This window comes from Maylandia zebra, linkage group LG3 (genome assembly GCF_041146795.1).
Source record: "Maylandia zebra isolate NMK-2024a linkage group LG3, Mzebra_GT3a, whole genome shotgun sequence".
NCBI classification, from domain to species: Eukaryota; Metazoa; Chordata; class Actinopteri; order Cichliformes; family Cichlidae; genus Maylandia; species Maylandia zebra.
In genome coordinates this window covers 54,337,226-54,357,408 of record NC_135169.1, presented here as the reverse complement: position 1 = coordinate 54,357,408, position 20,183 = coordinate 54,337,226, and the positions used below count along the sequence as shown (strand labels likewise).

The window sequence follows — 20,183 nt, the reverse complement described above, 5'->3', positions numbered from 1 at the left end:
CTTGGTTTCAAGGCACCTAACCCATGCATACTTAGAAAACACATCTATGCATGTCAATAAGTACCTAACATTATCATTATCCGCAGAATATTCACGCATGTCAACCAAATCAGCTTGAAACTGTTTGTCAGTCCCGTTAACCAAAACTCTATTTCTGTATCCTTGCATTTCTGTATCCTTGCATTTCTGTGTCCTCTATCCTTGCAGGTTTATGAAGAGTATATGTGTCATCTCCTTTTAAAAACGCTCCACGTCAGGTAATGACGGCTTTAAGCCTGTTGCCTCACTGACAGCGATACGGAGCTTCTTTACACTTCCTAAACCCCCTGGGTGTGCAGGGTTGGGATATATTTTTCTCAGCGTGTTTTCCATAATCACTCTGACCAAACACAAATACAAATGACCAGAAAAAAGTGTTAGCATACGTTTTTATTTCATTTTCTGTGTAGTGCACAGTAAGGTTTTTATAACAGATGTGCATTAAATCTTGTGTCTCCCAGACCAGTAGTTTCCAATCATGTGGAGCAGCGCTGATTTAACTCCGCGGGTGTGATGATTGGTATTTAGCAGGTATCCGACATTCTCATCAGTGGTGCAAACAATGTGCGGCACTGATCTCAGTTCACACAGAAGACGCTCTGCAGTGCTGATGATTTGTGCTTCAGCCTCACTGACACTGTATGAGCAAACAAACAGACGGATGGCCGGGATGAATCGGGGCGTCCGGAGCTTTTCCATCACCTCATCATAGTAGGTCTTGAAGAAAAACACAGGCAGCTCAAACAGGCAACTGTGGTGTAACTGGCTGGGGTGACCGGATTGGCATCCATAACATATCTCCTGCACATACTCATTCAGTGCCGTCGACAGCAGGTGGAAGGTTGCGAGTTTAATGTTGAGTTCCGTTTCCTCAGACGGGTGTGATCCTGCAGAGTCCTGTGAGCATCCTGGAGAGGGGGGCGGAGTCGGTGGGGTCTGGTGTTAGAGTGAATTGTTAAATGTTTGTCATTTTTATGTTTACCATTTGTACATTGTTTTAACTCTGATGAAAGAAATTCCACTGTCCTTCCCCCCAGATTCTCGAGGATCAAGGTGTGGGGCTGTAGTCTTTTATCACAGACACATCCTTGTGTTTCTTTTGATGTAACCTTCCTGCGTTTATGACCCTTTGGTCAGCAGGAGGTCTGACACACACACACACACACACACACACACACACACACACACACACACACACACACAGCCTTGTCTGGGCGTGGCTTTGTTCTGACGTGTTTTGTGTGAACGGTCTCTCAATAAAGGCAGCAGGAGGAGGAGGATCTGGAGGTCATTTTCATGGTGGCCTCCCTTGCGCAAATAATCGATCGATCGACTGTCTTGTTTTCTTCATGATGAAAAAGTCTCTAGAATTCGCGGGGCTTGTGGAAACACAGATCCAACATCTGGATTAGCAGTGCTGGAGGGGGAGACTCTGAGCGGTCCACAACATGGCAGATGTTGTCTGTAAAAGAAATCCACACATTGCATTTTTAAAAAAATATCGGGTATAATGCCAACGTCTCTCACACAGAGACAACCTACCATTTGTTTTTTTTTGTTTTTTTCTGTCCTCAGGGTTTTTGGCCTCAACATGGCAGAAGGTAAACCAATCTTCGGGCCATGTGCGAGCCGATCATATATACAAGACGCGTCCTAATATTCTCATAAGAAGAGTTGTTTGTATGTGCTAAAAAAAAACAAGCCTCAGAATGAAAACAAAATGAGGCTAATTAGTTCTTTGCCTTATATAGTGTACAAAGGTTGCAGCCTTGTTCTATCATGGAAATGTTAGTAGACTCCTATGACTCACAGAACATTTGAGCCGACCTGGTTTTCCATTTTAGGATGAAACCTCTTCTCACCCACACTCTGCTATTCATCTCTGTTTTTATGTTGCGGCTTTTGAGCCGGGTCGTAACACTGAAGATCACAAAGATCAACATTAAGACCAGTCTGTGCATTCAAAGCAGTGACAGAAAAGAGTGTGGGGCATTAACCCCCACTCACTGAAATGGCATCCAAGATGCCTTCATAACTTTAAGAAAAGGAAAGAAAAAGGCAATAAAATGTAACTCTAGGAATCACTCATTTCATCCACCTTTGCCACCATTTTCCACATTAATTAGAAGATGAAATGAATCGATTAGCTCAAAGAAATTCCACTGCAGACGAGTGTTTTGGTGGTTAACCCTTGGTAAGTCCTAAAAAAAAAAAAAAAAAAAAAAAAAGTACCCCTTATGAAGACCTAGAGCCAAAAATCGACCACGCCATAAAAAGTGCTATAAAAAGATTATACATTAATATTTTTCCACTTTAAATTAGCCAATATTTTAGACCTACTTCTCCTTGAAATATTCATATAAAGTTTTAATTATATTTTGCGATTTTAACCTTTTATATCCCGGTTTTGTCACATGAGCACACTGCCTTTTTTGGCAAAAAAAATGAAAAAATTAAATATTTTCCATAAAATACATTTGAAAGTTATATTTTATTGTACTTTTAATTAGGCCTTTGGATGGTCTAAAAATTACTACTGACCTTCATTTTGATCGGCCGTTAGTTTTTTTTGCAGGAGAACGTTTTTCACTCTTGCCCCAATAAATGCATATTACCTTGTTGCCATCTAAAATCAAATAAAAAGCATTATGTAAATAAAAATACAAGATCAGTTTGAACCAAATAAACATTTATTTTTCAACAATGAACAAGAACATGTATATGGTAAATGTAATTATGTATATTGTTGTTGGGAATGGGGAAATGTATGAGAGAGAAAGAGAGTGTGAGAAAGTGAGAAAGCAGTGAGAGGGTGGGGGGCGTGTGTGTGGCTGGGGGGTAAATGTCTTGCTCAGGTAGAGCAGTGGCTGCAGACAAATTTGCTGTGGGCTCGGCAGCTGAATTTTCCACATTTGCTGCATGTGTTTCCCACTCGCCTCCTTTTCCCAACACAGAGCTCACAGAGCTTCCTGCCCTTGGGATTTGTCACTCCAGAGGGGCCTGCAGCAGCACCATCCTGCGCATCTCTTACTAACTCAGCAGCGGCTGATGAGCGGGGAAGACGCTGTCTTTGTGACAAATGGGGCGTGATCAGGCCTTCTCCCACCTCTTCAATGAACATCCTCCTCCTGTGTGGCTTCTGCTGATGCCAGGCCTGATCCACGGAGGTCCACAGCATGAAGGCGTTGTAGAGGGAGACGTCTATGATGTGATGAAAAAGGGCCATTGGCCATCGATTGGTCCGTCTCCTGCAGGAGTAGGTGCCGACAACCTAACAAAAAATAAACATAACAAAAAAAAAACAACATAAAACCTCTGTATATTTTACACAAGAATATATGAAGAAAAATGAATAAAGGTGTGCGTAACTGATGCGTAATGACACCCACCTTATCAAGGTTGTCGACACCTCCTTTGCATCGATTGTAGTCTGTGATGATCGCTGGCTTTTTTCTCTCGTCATCGCTGACCTCCGGCCTGCGATGTTTCGTGCTCAATAAAAGCACATTCCTGCCCCGTCGGGGAATGTACGACACTAGGGTCTGTTTCGCTGAAAAGGCAAAGATCGAGGAGTAGACGGCTCTCCCTCTCATCTGGCGCAAAACGGGTGGGATTTCTTTTTTGTTCTGGCGGATTGTGCCGACCAGAGCCATTTTATTTTTGAGGAGTTCCTCTGCCAGTTCAGATGAGGTGAAAAAAAAATTGTCGACTGTGACGACATGCCCATGGAGCCCGTCAGTCATCTGCTGGACGACCCTCATCCCCTGGTTTACCTCGGCCGGTTCGCCCGCTGCTCTCCCGGTGTAAACCTGCAGCCGCCAGGCGTATGATGTCTTGACATCGCATGCTGCCCAGACCTTTATGCCGCATTTCGCAGGCTTTTTGGGGATATACTGGCGGAAACTGCACCTTCCCTTGAATGGTACCAGCTGCTCATCCACCGTAAGGTCCCGGTCTGGACTAAACAACATCCCCAGGCGGTGTGCCCACATGTCCCATATCTGCCGAATGGGAGCCAATTTGTCCGCACGTCGTGCAGGTCGGGTGAGTTTGTCATCAAATCGGAGCGCTCTGGTTATGTGACAAAATCTTTTCTCAGCCACTGAGGCACGGAAAATCTTCCTTCCCGTTTTCTCACTCCAAAGGCTGGCGATGGCCTCGTGCTTTGACCGGTATACACCGGACAAAATTAGCAGCCCCACATAAGCGAGCATTTCGTTGCTATCTAAATCTCTCCAGAATGAGATGTAGCGTCTGCCCTGAAGGTTTGTCATTGCAACTATATGCTGTATAATCCCATCAGTTATGTACAACCTGAAGCTGGAGAGTGGGTCCGTAATTCGGGCTACGGCGTAGTGGGTCGGTCCCGGAATAAGCCCCGTGGGTGCTGCGACGTAGCGCAGCGTCTCGGTGTTTGTTGCGGACCATTTCTTCCCATCTTTGGAGGTCCACGCCGCTGCTTCCTCCGGCGTCCTCCCCTCGTTCTCATCTTCAGAAGAAAAATCAGAGGACGACTCCTGGTGATCAGTGTCGAGAGACGAATCATCCGTGTCACCCCCGGAATCAGAGTCACTCTCGGCAGATGAAGAGGAGAGATCCTCGCTGTCAGAGCGCATCAGGATGTCCACTACTTCCTCGGTACCGTGCCATCGTGAAAATGCCTACTCCCGCGCTACGGCTTATTCTTATAACCTCTCCTGCCTGCACCTGCATAAACAAGCTGAGGTTGGCGACAAAATAAAGTCTAATTTGTTTTTTATTCTTGTTTTCATGTTAGATTTGTTTGCATTGCAGGGTGTACTTCAAAGAGGGAAGGCTTTTATCTAAACTTAGAATGAGACAGACACAATTTTTTTTTCTTTTAGGCAGAGAGACCTTTATTTTATTTATTTTTAAATATAAAGGTCAAAATGCACCCTCTAACAGCCCTAAGGGCAGAAAATGGTCCCGAACGAGCAGCGGGCCAAGCTGCTGCTGCACTCGGGCAATGAGTCTGCCTTTCCCGGGTGTATGTCTCGAGCAGCCCGCTGGAAAAGGTCTATGTTCCAGCAGGCGTCACATGTGGAACAAGGGCGCCACCCGGTGGCCAAATAAAAAAAATTACAATTCTAAGGCCCCTTGTCCAACACGGAACCGAAACAGAAGCCATCACCCATACGTTAATGGTAATAATTCTGCAGTGAAAAATAGCGTTTATAATGGGTTTCAATGGGGCGATTTATGGCTCTAGGACCTCATGTGGATGGCGGTTTGTAGCTTAGCCACTTTAAGCTAATCTAATAAACGGAGACTGCAATTCTAAAGAAAAAAGAAAAAAAAAGGGTCGGAAGGTTTGGCTATATTCTATTCAACACAGTGAAAATGGCGTAATATTAAAAAACGCTGGGGATGAAAAATGGCTGTAGGTCCTACTGAGGGTTAGACTGCAAAGCAAGCCACGCACATGGTGCAGGCCACTTCTGTGGGCTCTATCAGGGATTTATGTGACTAGTCGACTAATTGTCACTAGTCTGTATCAGACTTACCAGTCGTTCAATCTAATTGTTAACATTTTAATTGATGCCCAATGCTGGTACATTGTGTTCTAAATGTTAGGCAGCGATCTACCACCAGATGGTGCACTGTTGTTGAGAAACACCATAAATCTATTAATCTACCCTGATCTTCTTGTTAACACTGAGATCGCAGATACACGCAGAGGAAATTAGTTTCCTGAGAGGTGGAAAACCTCTCCTTTAGGAGAGCAGTTAAGTCAATGGGGGAGGGGCTCAGAGTAGAGTCACTACTCCTTCACATCAAAAGGTGACAGCCACCTTGGCCAGGAGGCTGTTCCAGCTGGGCACGTCCTACCAGTAGGAGGCCCCAGCATCCTTGGTCATGCTAGCCAGTTTACATCTATCAGCTGTGGTCAGGAGTGGTCCTTCCTGCTGCCCCCACAACCTGACTAGAAAACGGCTGTATAATGTATTACCTGAATCATTCTCGCCACACTTAGACGTACTTTTAGATTCTCAAATGATTGTCATATTTTAATAGAACATCTTTTGTAGTAATGCATTTTCATTTGTATTTAACAGAATGTGATAAATGGTTTAAGATACCTCTGCGTCTAGTTTGACAGTTTCTATTAATCAGTTCTGAAAATCAACTCAATATCTGAATGTTCCTTAGTTTTACATTAGTTGGTTAGTCTAATTATTTCCCCCTCGATTAGTCGACTAGTAAATAAGACGCCAGGAACATCCCTACTCTTCAGACAAAATGTGAGTATGAATTACACACCAAGGTATTAAAATGGATATGGAGTATGGCTTTGGTTTACCATAAACAGCTGATGTAAGGACATCACTAATGTACTCTGTCCAATGAACACTGGAAACAAGACTGCACTGACCTTGCTGGCAAACCTCAATGAGTTCAGAGTTTCCCCAAAGCTGTCGGGCTCTGGAGAAATGTTAACAAACATCAAGCTGCAAATAAAGACATCCAAAATTAGTGCCAAAGAATAAACAGTCACAATCTGAAGTGATGAGATCAAACGCTGTTAAATATTTTTTGGGGATAAATTCCTTCAGTTTTATGTGTCGTCATTATAAAGATTTGTGATGTCAACAAACTCACGTTTTGCCGTTTCCCCCCCAAACATCCCTGAAGGAGGTACGTGAGCTTCGAGTTCCTGTAAGCTACGTAAGTCTCCTGGAACACAAAGGCCAAAAAAATCATTAATACTGTAAATGTAAAGAAAGCAGGTGTGACATCTAAGACTACAGAAACTGCAGCTGCAGACCTTTTTGGCCAGAGCGGCGATAACGACGCCCAGGTTGGACAGTGAGCTGTTGATGGCGGTCATCTCTTTGAAACGGTCACCCTGAGACTGGCTCTTCACCATTCGCTCACTGCCAGCCAAGTCCACCAGGCACAGAGTGGCTACACACACAGAGAAAACCAACTCTTATAGGAAGCAGTGATCCGTTTTTCCTTCCATTAAAGGTAGTTTTAATACTTTACAAAACACTTCTTTTAGCGCTCAGGGGCTCAAACATTAACGTTGAGTCATCAGAGCAGATTTTGCACTGGTTACAGTAACAATAACTAACCAGACTAAATATTATAGATCCAAAAAGAAGAAACCACATTCCTGATGCTGGTACTTCCAGTGTGATACATTTGCACTTGACATCCCTGCCGGCATTAACTCCCTCAATATCCAGCTGGAAGACTGAGTGGGAGCGAGACGAGCGGTCATTCTGGGCTGTCTGGGCAGTGGAGCGATTCTGATTGGCCAAAGCAATCAGACGGAGAACCTGAGAGGACGAGGGAACGTTTTAAAACATAGAGCATCGATAAAGTTTGATGTATTTTCAAAGTTTGGTAACAATTTGTCAGCAGATTTGAAATTAATTTGTTCTGAGCTACAGATGTCTGTCTGCTGTACCTGATCCTCATTGGAGACCCGCTCATAGGTGAGATTAGTGATTGTCAATTCGTTGCTGGCTGTCTTGCGGATCTCATGCTCAGGTCTCTTGCTGGACTTGCCGGTGAACACAAGGTCCCTCAGGGTCTCATTGTAAATTTCGACGAAGCTCGCTGTGAACGTGAACTGTGAAGTGAGTGGGGGTTAATGCCCCACACTCTTTTCTGTCACTGCTTTGAATGCACAGACTGGTCTTAATGTTGATCTTTGTGATCTTCAGTGTTACGACCCGGCTCAAAAGCCGCAACATAAAAACAGAGATGAATAGCAGAGTGTGGGTGAGACGAGGTTTCATCCTAAAATGGAAAACCAGGTTGGCTAAAATGGCTGGTGCCACCAAGGCAAAGACTAGTGCACTGCCGGGAAGCTTGCCTCAGGTATGCTTTTATCCACACCTGACTAGGTGTGGCCAATTAGCACCAGCTGAAAACACTGAGACGATTAGAAGCTGCAGAGGGACGTAACATTCAGTATTGATATTTGTAAATGTAAACTATGAGGATTTATTTATTTTTAATTCTTTTCTTTTTTTTTTCTTTTTTTTCCCTCTTTTTTTCTTTTTCCAAATAAATGTCCCGATTGAGTAATGAAACTAACCTGTTGTATGTTCACCAGTATGATAATGATGAAGCAGTAATCTCAGTTAACGTGGTTTTATTAACCAGCACAGCAGCAGAGAACTTACATGCTTGGATTCAATAACGGAATGGCGCCTATACCACTCAAAACATACACACACCTACACGGAGGTACAGCAAGCGGATTAGGACAAAATACCAAACTAACAGCAGGTTATCTACATCCCCCTTCTTTAGTACATCCCCAACCGGACATAAAGTTTAATGCATACTGAATAATAATAATCACAGCATAAAAGGTGACATACGCTGACCCTTACGAACATTTAAATTTGCAACCAGATGGAAGAAATAAACATGACAAGAATATCATTTTGCTGTATAAAGTTAAATATGATTACTACTGAAAATCACCTCAAACAGAATTTAACTTGAAGCATTGACATCAGTTACTGATGGCTCAAACATCAAACCTGAAAATGTTCTGTGTTTTAACTAGTACCCAATTAATCCTTATATCTTGGATTTGGTTTGCACACACGACCAAAGCGTGTCCTGTAAACACCATCACTCTTGGAAGGTCTTGGAGAATGCAAAACATCAGAAGAGCTCTCAACATGAGTGCTGTCTTTAAACTGTTCTACATCATTGTTTTCACCCACAACCTGCAGTCCATCATAATGATGATGATCAGTGTCTTTCTGAACAGTAACAGGCTCAGACACAGGCAATATGTGTCTGCGATTTCTCCTGTAAGTGTTTCCATCTGACTGTACCAGGTAGGATCTAGGTTCTTTACAAAGTTCCTTTACCACACCTGTGCGGTCATAACCCTGTGGGGTCTGTAACCTCACTACTTGTCCTTCGTTGAGAGGTGGAAGTGGTCGGCTGGATCTGTCATAACAGACCTTCTGAGTCAGTCTCTTGTTGAGTAGTTGGGCTTTCACTCTCTCAGATTCAAGGTGTTGTGGTTCGAGCAGTTTCGTTGTGATTGGGAGCGTAGTTCGAGTCTGTCTGGATAGAAGTCGTTCTGCAGAGGAACCCAGGTTCACATCACGTGGAACATTCCTGAGGTTCAGCAGGTTGAGAAATACATCAGTGCCATCTCTGTGTGATTTCTCCATCAGCTGTTTAGCACTGCGCACTGCTCTCTCAGCAAGCCCATTGGATTGAGGATACTCTGGACTGCTGGTGACATGTTGAAAGTCCCACTGTGAAGCGAAGTCTCTGAAACGCTGGCTTGTAAACTGCCTGCCATTGTCTGAGATCAGAGTGTGTGGAGCACCATGAACTGAGAAGTGTCTTTTCAGCTTTTTGATGACTGTCGCTGATGTCAAATCCTTTAGCAGGTCAATCTCAAACCAGCCTGAGTATGAGTCGACTACTACTAAATAGTGCTGACAGTGCCACTCAAAGATATCTGTAGCCACAGTTGACCAAGGAAGCTCTGGAACTTCATGCAGATGAAGGGGCTCTTTTTGTTGATGAGGTTTAGTGCTGTTACACACCGAGCAGGAAGTAACTGTTTGTTCAATATCTCTTGACATGAACGGCCAGAAGACGATCCCCCGTGCTCTCCGCTTGGTAGCTTCTACGCCGGGATGTCCTCTGTGCATGATGGTGATGTAGTCTCCTTGCAGTGATTTTGGGATCACAGCTTTGGAACCTTTAAGAATGATGCCATCATCCACAATCAGCTCATCCCTGAAAGGAAAATATGGATGAACTGCTGTGGGAAGGTTGTGGAGTCGTTGTGGCCAACCATGTTTGATGAACGAGCTGAGCGCTTGCAGTGTCTCATCCTCAGCTGTGTGTCCTTTAAGTTCCTCCAGGCGTGAAGAAGAGATGCAGCTCACCGTCATGACATCAAAGTTGTCCTCTTCTTCAGGCTGCTGGAAAGTGGAGCTGTTGGGAGCACGAGACAGTGTGTCAGCCAGATACATGTGTTTTCCACATTTATATGTGAGGGTGATGTTGTATTTTTGGAGCCTTAACAACATCCTCTGTAATCTGGCTGGTGCAGCGTGAATAGGTTTCTTTAGTACGGTGACCAGTGGCTGATGGTCTGTTTCTACGACCAGAGGCTTGCCATATATGTAGTCATGAAACTTTGTACATGCGAAAACAACAGCCAGCAGCTCCTTTTCTATCTGAGCATATCTGGTTTCAGTGTCTGTCAGAGTACGTGAAGCATATGCCACAGGTCGCCCTTCCTGTAAGCAAGCTGCACCAAGACCATACTGTGATGCATCGCACGTTAGTGTCACAGGTTTGCTGACATCATAATATGACAGAACAGGTGGATTAGACATGTGCTCTTTAAGTGCTTTGAACGCAGTCTGATGCTGTGTGTCCCACATCCACTCGCTGTCCTTGTGTGTGAGCTGTCGCAGAGGAGCTGACAGATGGCTGAAGTTTGGAATGAATTTTCCAAGATAATTGACCATCCCCAGGAACCTCTGCAGGGCTTGGACATCTGTTGGAACTGGCATCTCTCTGATTGCGGCTGTTTTGGAAGGGTCTGCTTTAAGCCCCTCGCTTGTGAAAATGTGTCCGACATAACTGACCTGATTCAGCCGGAATTTGCACTTTAATGGGTTTAGTCGCAGGTTTACTTCTCTGGCACGATCAAGGACTTTTCTCAGGTTGTCGTCATGTTCTTTCATGGTTCTTCCGCCGATGAGTATATCATCAACAATGATGGCACATGGATACCCAGCGAATATCTGCTCCATGGCTCTCTGAAACACCTCGCTGGCAGCGTTAAGACCAAAAGGCATTCTGAGGAACCTGAAACGACCAAAACAAGTGCTGAAGGTGGTTAGCATGGATGATTTTTGATCCAATGACACCTGCCAAAAAGAGTTCTTAGCATCCAGAACAGAGAACACAGTAGCGTTTGACATTATTGCAGCCACTTCTTCTACTGTGCGCATGGGATGGTGTGGTCTTTTCAGAGCAGTGTTTAAATCTCGAGGATTTATGCATATCCTGATTTCATCTTTGCCCTTCTTGTTGGTGGCTACCATGGAAGACACCCAGTCCGTCGGCTCTGAGACGGGAGTAATAACGCCTAATTTCTCCATCCTGACCAGCTCTGCCTTGACCCTGTCTTTCATGGCCAAAGGGATGCGATGTGCTGGGCGAACAACTGGTTTCACATCTGGGTTCAGTGTCATGCGATAGGTGACTGGCAACCTCCCAAGCTCATCAGAAAATAAGTCGCTGTATTCTGTGATAAGCTGTTGTGACAGGTCATCTGCAGACATGCTCAATTGGTGGACGTCATTGCTGAATGATACAAGTCCCATTTCTCTGCATGCACATAGTCCAAGTATTGGCTGAACATCTTCATTAATAACAAAGAATGATAGCACATGTGGCTGCCCATGCAGAAAACACTGCAGCTTAATTACACCTGAGGTTTGAATCTTGCTGCCTCCAAATGCTACTAGGTTAACGGACTTGGGGTGTGCTTTCATTTGTTTATCTGCTCTTATAATGTTAACCGTTTTCTTGGGAAGCACATTACATTTAGCACCTGTGTCCACCTTCATTTCAACAGGAATCCCATTAATCTGCACGGTGACAAAAACTTCCTCTTTGTGTTCCACATCCACATCAGTCGCATGGATTGCATATTGCAGATTTACACCATCAACGTAGAATGTGTCGTCTCCGCTGTCATCAGCTTGGTCTGGTTCCACATGATGAACTGACTTTCTGTGTCTTGCTACGTTTTGGGTAGGCCGAACAGCTCTGCACCGTTTCTTAAAGTGATTCCACTTTTTGCATGCATGACACTGCTGCCCAAAAGCTGGACATTTGCTCTTTTTTGCAGCATGAGCACCCCCACAGTTAGTACAGTTAGTGACATGCTGTGTTTCAGACCTGTCTCCTTGTATTTTCTTTTTATCTCCTCTGTGCTTTCTCGTAAATGTGGGCTGGAGCACATCAACATTTGATGCAGATTGTTGAGGAAAAGCAAGTGTTTTATTATGCTCTTCAGTCATTTCATGAATCTGGCAGACAGATATGGCTTTTGCTAGCGTTAAATCACTATCACGCAGTAGCACTTTCCTTAAATTGTCATTGTTGATGCCACAAACTAGTCTGTCTCTTATTAGTTCTTCACTCAGATCACCAAATCTGCAGCTTTTTGCTTTAATCCGTAAATCACTTACATAGGATTCAACAGTCTCGCCAGTCCTCTGATTCCGCGTGTTGAACTTGTGTCTTTCCATCGTGACATTGGTTTGAGGGCTGCACGTTTCTCTGAATTTCCTTTTGAGGCACTCAGGATCCTCCTTCGATTCTGCAGGAATGAGGACTCGTCCTCCCTCGCCGGGCTCTCTCACTTCTGGCGCGTAAACAAAAGACCGCTCCCGTTCTATAGCTTCGGGACCTGCTAAGTTGAGCAATATGTAGGCTTGTGTGCGCGCTGGCTTGTCAGAGTGTGCCGCCGCTATAAAAATGTCATACTCTTGCTCAAAAATGCGCCAATTTTCAGCAACATTACCATCGAAAACAAGCGGGTCGGGCCTCCTGAATCCTTCCGCCATGTTGTCTGCAGTCCGGATACAAAAAACGCACCCACAAAATAGACTTGAGACGGGGAAAAAAAAAACACCGTCAACTACGAAGTACGTGTTCCGTCGCTTCTGACACCATGTTGTATGTTCACCAGTATGATAATGATGAAGCAGTAATCTCAGTTAACGTGGTTTTATTAACCAGCACAGCAGCAGAGAACTTACATGCTTGGATTCAATAACGGAATGGCGCCTATACCACTCAAAACATACACACACCTACACGGAGGTACAGCAAGCGGATTAGGACAAAATACCAAACTAACAGCAGGTTATCTACATAACCCAAAGGAGAATTCTAACAATATTAGACAGGCCATTCAATATGCTTTATCGTGGACAACTCGTGGCTAAAAACCCACACACACACACACACACACACACACACACACACACACACACACCTCTAATCAAACATGAAAACGGATAATCCAGCTGAAGCTTCAGACAGCCGTCAGACAGTGAAACACTGCCATCTGCTGGACTCGAATAACAAAGACGCTGCTTTGACGGGTGAGGGAGTTTCAACAAGTCTGCAACGACTCAAGCATCAAACTACAGAACTATTCTAGCGGACATGGTGCTCTAATGACTGCTTCATTAACGCAGGTCAGAAAGGATCAAACATATCAATAAATTATAAAACACAAAACGTCTCTTATTGCCCAGGGCTCAGGAAGTGAGTGTGTTCCTTATAGCCTATTAAACCTTAGCAGGTTATTTTGATGTGTTACAGATGAAACAGCTATCCAGTAACATTCAGCTACAAAAACGCTTTTTTATAATTACTTTTTTACAGCTTCGCACTTTTACACAAGTTTTATCATCAGTGTCACAATGGCTGCTGCTAAAATTGAGTACAAGATATTTGTTGGCCTGATTAAAAGGTCTTGATGCGTGCTCAATCATCAGGGAAGTAAATCTCCAAAAGTTGATTCTGTTCTTCTGGACGTAGCGTTTTCAGTCAGAGAAACCAGCCGACTGAAGGAACAATGGGCTGGGAGGTCAGTTCCTTAATCATGATTATGCAAATTCTCATGACCATTGATCAACAACCACTGATCAATGGTCCTGAGTACCATTCACAGAGAGTTGGAGAACGGCTGCAATCACAGCATTGTAAGATGGTGACAGATGTACCCTTAGGCCCCCTCCTTGATTCAGAGAGGGTCTTTCCCTTTTCACGTAAATGGCCTCCTTGACTCCGCCCTCAAACCAGCGTTCATTGCAGTTATTGTTGACAATCACATTGTGTCGTGTAACCATCCAGCTCACATATTCAATGTAAATGATTTGTTGAACTGAAGACATGATGAATGTTCCTGCATTAAACCACATCCAGCCTAGTGTTCTCACTCTCCCTAAATGGATCTGTTACATTAGTGATATATGGGAGTTGTGTTTCAGTCTTTTCCACATGAGGACATTTACATTTAGTTTTTGCTTTACTGATGAGTGGCTGGTTAACCTGCAGTGGTTGAAGTATGTGTCGGTCGTCTGGAAGAGTAGGTGTAGAAGACGTCTTTAATGAATGTAATGCTCTGAAGGTGTCAGTGATTACTGTGAATTCATTATAAAAGTGGATTTCAGTGAATAAAGTGAATAAAGACAGGCCCTCATGGTGACGCTCAGGTGTCCATAAAGTGTAACAGGAGAGCTTTGTCATACTTTCAGAGATTTTACATGAGCCAGTCTTTCAAAAATTACATAAATAAATAATTCATTCATTCATCCACAGGAAACACAATGCTCATATCTGAAAGTAAACTCTGATATATATCCCCGACTAGAGTTACTACTAAATAAAGGATCGCCCCAAAACGACTAAATATATAAAGACACTCTCCAGAAGAAGTTAAAGGGATTTTATTTATTGTACAAGCAATATCTTCATAAGAATTACAAATTCTGCAGACATATTACCTTCTTACTGAACCTGAACAACTCACACACAGACGTGTCTGCTGCTTATCTTTGTTCAAACATGATGTTTTATCTTCTCTTCAAAACACATTACTCATCTTTCTGGCATCGTGTTACATGAAAACACCTGCATTCTACCTGTGTCATTGTACCACAAAGACAATGATTGCAACACTGTGCTTGCAAAATAGAAGAAATAAGACGACCAGCAAATACATAAAAGATGGTAAAAGTGATTCCATCTTTGTGTCTCCTCCCATTGTTTCCCCAGTCTGTCTAGTTCCCATATTCCCAGGACACCGCTGGACAACAAGTGGGTATTCCAAGACTGAGAGACAGCCAGAGTTGGCAAAAGATCAGACATTCTCCACTTAAGTAGAAGTAAAAATACTATTGTTCCAGTGAAAGTTAAAGTACTGATTCAACTTCATTACTCAGCTAAAGCAAAAAAGTACAGGCTCGAAGCGCTTACAGAGAAAAGCAGACAACAGAATACAACAGAATGCTGATGGCGGCAGTAACACACACTTGGAGGAGAGGCTCCAGCCGTCCATTCCAGCCCTATCCCTAACATTAACTCTAACCATAACTTTAACCTTAACCCTATCAGGTCTTGTTTTACAAAGCGATTCATGATTAGAACAAAAAACACATTTACACATACCGATGATTTGTCACATAGCATCGTTACCTGTTGGGATGAGAACGTGTTGTTTCCAGAGCACCACAAATTGGGGTGTCTGTAGCTCAGGTAGAGCAGGAAACCTACTAATCAGAAAGTTGCTGGTTCAATCCCCGCCTGCTCCAGCCTGCATGCCAAATATCCTTGGGCAAGACGCTAACCCCAAGTTGCTCTCCGATGCATCCATCGGGAGGATGAATGCGTATTAATGTTAGATAGAAAGCACTTACAGAGAAAAAGCATAGAAAAAAGTGAGTGCATGAATGAGGCAAGTTGTAGAGAGTAGAAAGGTTTTATACAAGAACCAGTTCATTTACCGTTATATTTTAGTTTCATTTTCAGTTCTGTACTTTTTACATGTAATATTGATTCATTAGATTGACTACATGTATTAGACCTTGCTGACAGCAAATTTAAACAACCGTAATAATTTATTTTCAGCGTCAGAAATATTTATTTAGTTTGTTTTTTGTTTTCTTTTTGGCTCCTGATATTAGTCAACTACTATTTGTCAATGTTGAACTAATAATGAATCTAAGAAAAGCTATTTGTCACGGTTGGCCAGCGTCAACCGTGGGGATGTGAGGAAGGAGGAGCCAGGCACGGAGCTCTGAATGCAAGCAGTGCGTTTATTTACAGTGAATGGAAAATAACAATAAATCCGCAGTGCGTTCCCGACTCCCGTGAAATGTCCTCTTCCCAGTGCTAGTGTTCCTTGTCTCCGCTCCTCAGTGTCTGAGCACCCCGTGCTCGCTGCCCTCTCGTCTCCACGCTTCTCCTGGGGAGATAACAAACAGGCAGCCGTAAGACACATACAATGCGGCAGACTATCCGTACTGACTGGCCGAGAGACTAACGTGAAGTCACGCAATGATCCAGCGTCAGAGAGAGCGCCACCGCATTCTCAAGTAGCTCCTCTGACAAGGCTTGATCAGCTGTGTGATGGTCTTCAAGTGTGGCCAACCACCTGGCAGGGCCACACCCACCAGGCCTGAAGGTGCCTGTAAACGGGTGCTCTCAGAAACTCCAGCATCCACACACACACACAGATATACCTGCAAGCAGGGAGAACGAGGGACAGCACACCAAAAACACACATGTCCATAACTGCTGGGTCGTTTAGACTCCTGAGCTGTGCACGAGGGGTCGAACACCCACTGGAAGGCCGGGCACTCGTTTTCAACCGTAATATACCTGATGTGCTCAGGTAACCTGTAGCGCCATGAAACCACTGTCACACCAGGGCGCATAAAAATGATGCTTTAAGAGACTGATGGGATCGGGCAGCAGGGAAAACATCCACAAAATGCTACTTTCAGTTTGACTCCCTAAGACTACCTAAACTAAGTAGAGTCATTACATGCTTGTTAAAAGCAAACTCTCATATAGTTTTTAATGTGCTTCTTTCATTACAATGACTAGATAAAGAATGTGGCCCTGTCTCTATTTAACACTGGCTACCCCAAAATGTTTCCAAACCTACAACCGTAACTTTCACTGAGAGATTTTTAGATACGGTTATTGAAGCTGTGGGGTTAATTTTTTAAGTAACATGAGAGAGAGGCAGCAGCATACTGTTAGATTATAATATTATTTTATGCCATGTTATACCCCTAACTAAAGATTGTGAATTATTATGTAGTTTTAGTTTGCATTATTCTCCTGAATTAGAAGAAGCTGATAACTATTGCATTAGTTAAACTGATTTGCATTAAAGTAGACTGCTGATTTATTGTGGATGAATGATATTGTTTTATGATGCATAATACTGCTGCAGAAAGCCATCGCCTTATTTGTCTGATTAGAAGAGAACAGAGCATGCTGGAGTTTTCTGCCCCAACTCAGCAGGAGCAGATAAACGGGGAGCCAAGGTCGTAGCTTAGGCGCCGTGTGAGAGAAAAGCATGTGAATGTTTAGGCTTTTATGATAAGGTGGAGGCACCAGAGGCTATAAGAGTTTGAGCAATGCTCCACCATTTTGAGATCTGAGGCTGTCTGCATCAGTGTCCATCTCCCACGCGTGTGATCATCATCGTTTGACTCAACCCGACCGGACCAGTGTTGTTATTGTGATTTTTCTCTTGTCTCCATCCCCAGTATTTTGAACCTTAACAGTACCGATTTAAAATCCTACATGTCTTTGTTCTCAGGTTTTCACGTTCACAAACTTTGGTGTCCACGCTATTTGCCTGCCAGGCTGACAATGATTTAGATCACAGAAACATTTTTAAGCTGTTATTCCTGGTTTCACAGTGGAAAACTCCGGGTAACGTCCATTATCTTTGCTCCTGTATAAGACTTTCCTGAATGCTGAGGTTTGGTCTTCCACATGAAATTCAGTACTTTTGTTTCAGTTTCATTAATGATGCATTGATTTTGGACATCGATGTAATACATATGTGATACACGACAGTCTTTGAGTCCGTCCTTCTCATATATAATCCCACTGTTTTTGCACTTCAGATGATTCCAGTAATGACTGATTTAAAAAAGAAAAGTGAAATGTTTCTAATGAACTCACCACGATTCTTATTTCAAACTTCATTAAGAGCTGCTGGATCAACAGGGGTGTCCTGGATTTGTTAGTAATATAATATAGTAATATATTATTATTAGTTTTAATTATTTAGTCAAAAATCTATTCCAGACTGCTCTGAGCAACATGCTGCAGCGAGAGTCCTGACAGGGACTAGAAACAGAACATTTATTGGCTCCCTGTTTTATCCAGAATAAAAGATTCTTTTTTCTTTTGTGTCCCGTTTGGATCTATAGCCATCAGAATTGTTGTCTTAAGGCCAAGAAAGATGCCAAGCGGATTTATTTTACCAAGTGGATCATCATGGCCTTGCCATATTGGTCCATTTGATTGACCTTTATTATAATTATGAATTTATTTTATTTTCAGTTGCAAACGGGACAGACATGACTGTGGGATAGGACAGGGAGAAAGAATGAAAGAAAGAGAGGGAGAGAAAGAAAACCAAAGGGGAGAAGAGACGGTGAGAAGGGGGGGAAGAGAGAAAAAAAAACCAAAACTCCTGGGTCACCTGTATGGAGAAAAAAAAAACAGAAGAGAAAGCAAACAACAAAGAGCAACATAATAAGAAAAAAAAAGCACCATCACAATAAACTAGCTAGCAGTAGATATCAATAGTTACTAAATAATAAACGATATTGTGCAGCACGCAAGATAGACAGCGCACAATGTGCTTTGAGGCAGCAGCCAAGAAAGCTGTAGTCCGCGTCTGTGAATACCCGTGTGTACACCTGTGTGCATACCTGCGTGGATCAGCATGCTTGTATTCCAAAGGTTTCTCCATGTAAAGATCTGCTAGGGAGTGTGTGTGTGTGTTGGGGGGGGGGGGGGGGGGGGGGGGGGGGGAGGGGCACAGCCCCGTCCTCCAGGGCATGAAGCAGGTATGAAGGAGATCAAAACTCGAGACATCCAGAGGCCCCCAGAACACAAGACACCAAGGAAGACCCACAGAGGGGCAGCCGCGCCACTGTCCCAGTAAGAGCTGAGGAGAGTCCCAGATGAGGGCTCATTCAGCAGCCGCAGAGCAGAAGCCAGGGGGAGTTGCAGTGACGCGCCCGTGAGCTCCGCCAGCAGCCAGCTGTGCCTGAGTGACCGAGTCCCAGGCCGAGAGGCCGGGGGCACCCCACCTCCGAAGTGCCCCAGGCTCCAGGCCCCGACAAGCGGCCGCCAAGGAGTGAGCCGGTGTGTACCCGGACGCCCACCCCCAGACACAAAGAACCACCAACGCACCGACACCTGAGGGAGTCCGCCACCGGCAGGGGAAGTGGTGGTGGGGGGAGATAGGCCTCCAAACCTTGGAGGGCCTGAGATGTCCCCAGAGAGGTGGTGTCTGATACCCAACCTGACATATAGACACAGACATACAGGCACACACAGACACAAACATCCATTCCCACCCTCATGCTCTCATATGCACTTACTCCACACTCAACCGACGTGGAGACAGACATAAAGAGACACTGTATACACGATCACACTCCCCAAGCGTACTCTACGAACTGGGTCTAGGTACCCTTGCCCCTGGAGGGGGGAACTGCACCCAGACCCAGGTAGTGTTACCCTTTTCCCTGAGGTGGGGAGAGGCAGACCGCCCCGACTCCGCAGCAGCAGGGAGGCCCCACACCCCAGACCGCAGCCGGACGGCCAACTCCTCCTAGCCCCCCCGCTCCAGCAGGCCGCAGAGGATGGGGGTGAGAGAAGACTCCAAACCTCCCTCCACCCGCTCATTGTAGTGTTGATGCATGTGTGTTCTAAGGTGTAATTAAAACCCAGGAGGGCATGGAGCTACCTGCCAGAGAGCAGCAGGTAAGCGCATAGTCCCTCCTGCTAGCCCTCAATGTCTACGTGTATTTAAAATTGAGAGGTGGGCAACGACGCCAGGGGTGAGGTGTACACCCTGATGGTAACTTGGACTCCGTGTATCGTGCCCACCCCCAAGATCCTATATGTATGTGCAATGAGGGTGTGAGTAATGTGAATGTCTAAGTTGTGGGATAAAATTGTCCATCTCCCACGCGTGTGATCATTAAAATCATCGTTTGACTTAACCCGGCCGGACCAGTGTTGTTATTGTGGTTTTTTTCTCTTGTCTCTTGTCTCCATCCCCATATTTTGAACCATAACAATACACACAGAGCATCAGTGATAGAAAGCTAGGCTAACATAGGGTAGCTACCTGTTCAAGGAGAAACATGTATAGGCCCATCTCAAGTGCCAGTGAACATCTAAATGATTCAGGGAAGACTTTGGAGAAAGTGCTGTGGGGAGATGAAACCAAATTCCAATTATGTGGCTTTAACTGACCTTTTGAAATAGGAGTGTGATGCAAAAAGTAGCATCCCCGCAGTCAAGCAGAGAGA

At 44.3% G+C, this 20,183-nt stretch overlaps 1 protein-coding gene and 1 long non-coding RNA gene across 2 annotated transcripts in view; both read right to left on the bottom strand.

Moving 5' to 3' along the window:
- LOC143416825 (ribonuclease inhibitor-like) overlaps positions 1–20,183 on the bottom strand; it is a 240,357-nt gene that overhangs the window by 37,752 nt on the left and 182,422 nt on the right. The gene's annotated exons all lie outside the window — the stretch shown is intronic.
- LOC112432787 (uncharacterized) lies at positions 415–6,477 on the bottom strand. The gene is made up of 2 exons (XR_013096983.1): positions 6,434–6,477; positions 415–1,501 (listed from the first exon to the last, which is right to left on the bottom strand). It is a non-coding gene; the product is annotated as an uncharacterized LOC112432787 (long non-coding RNA).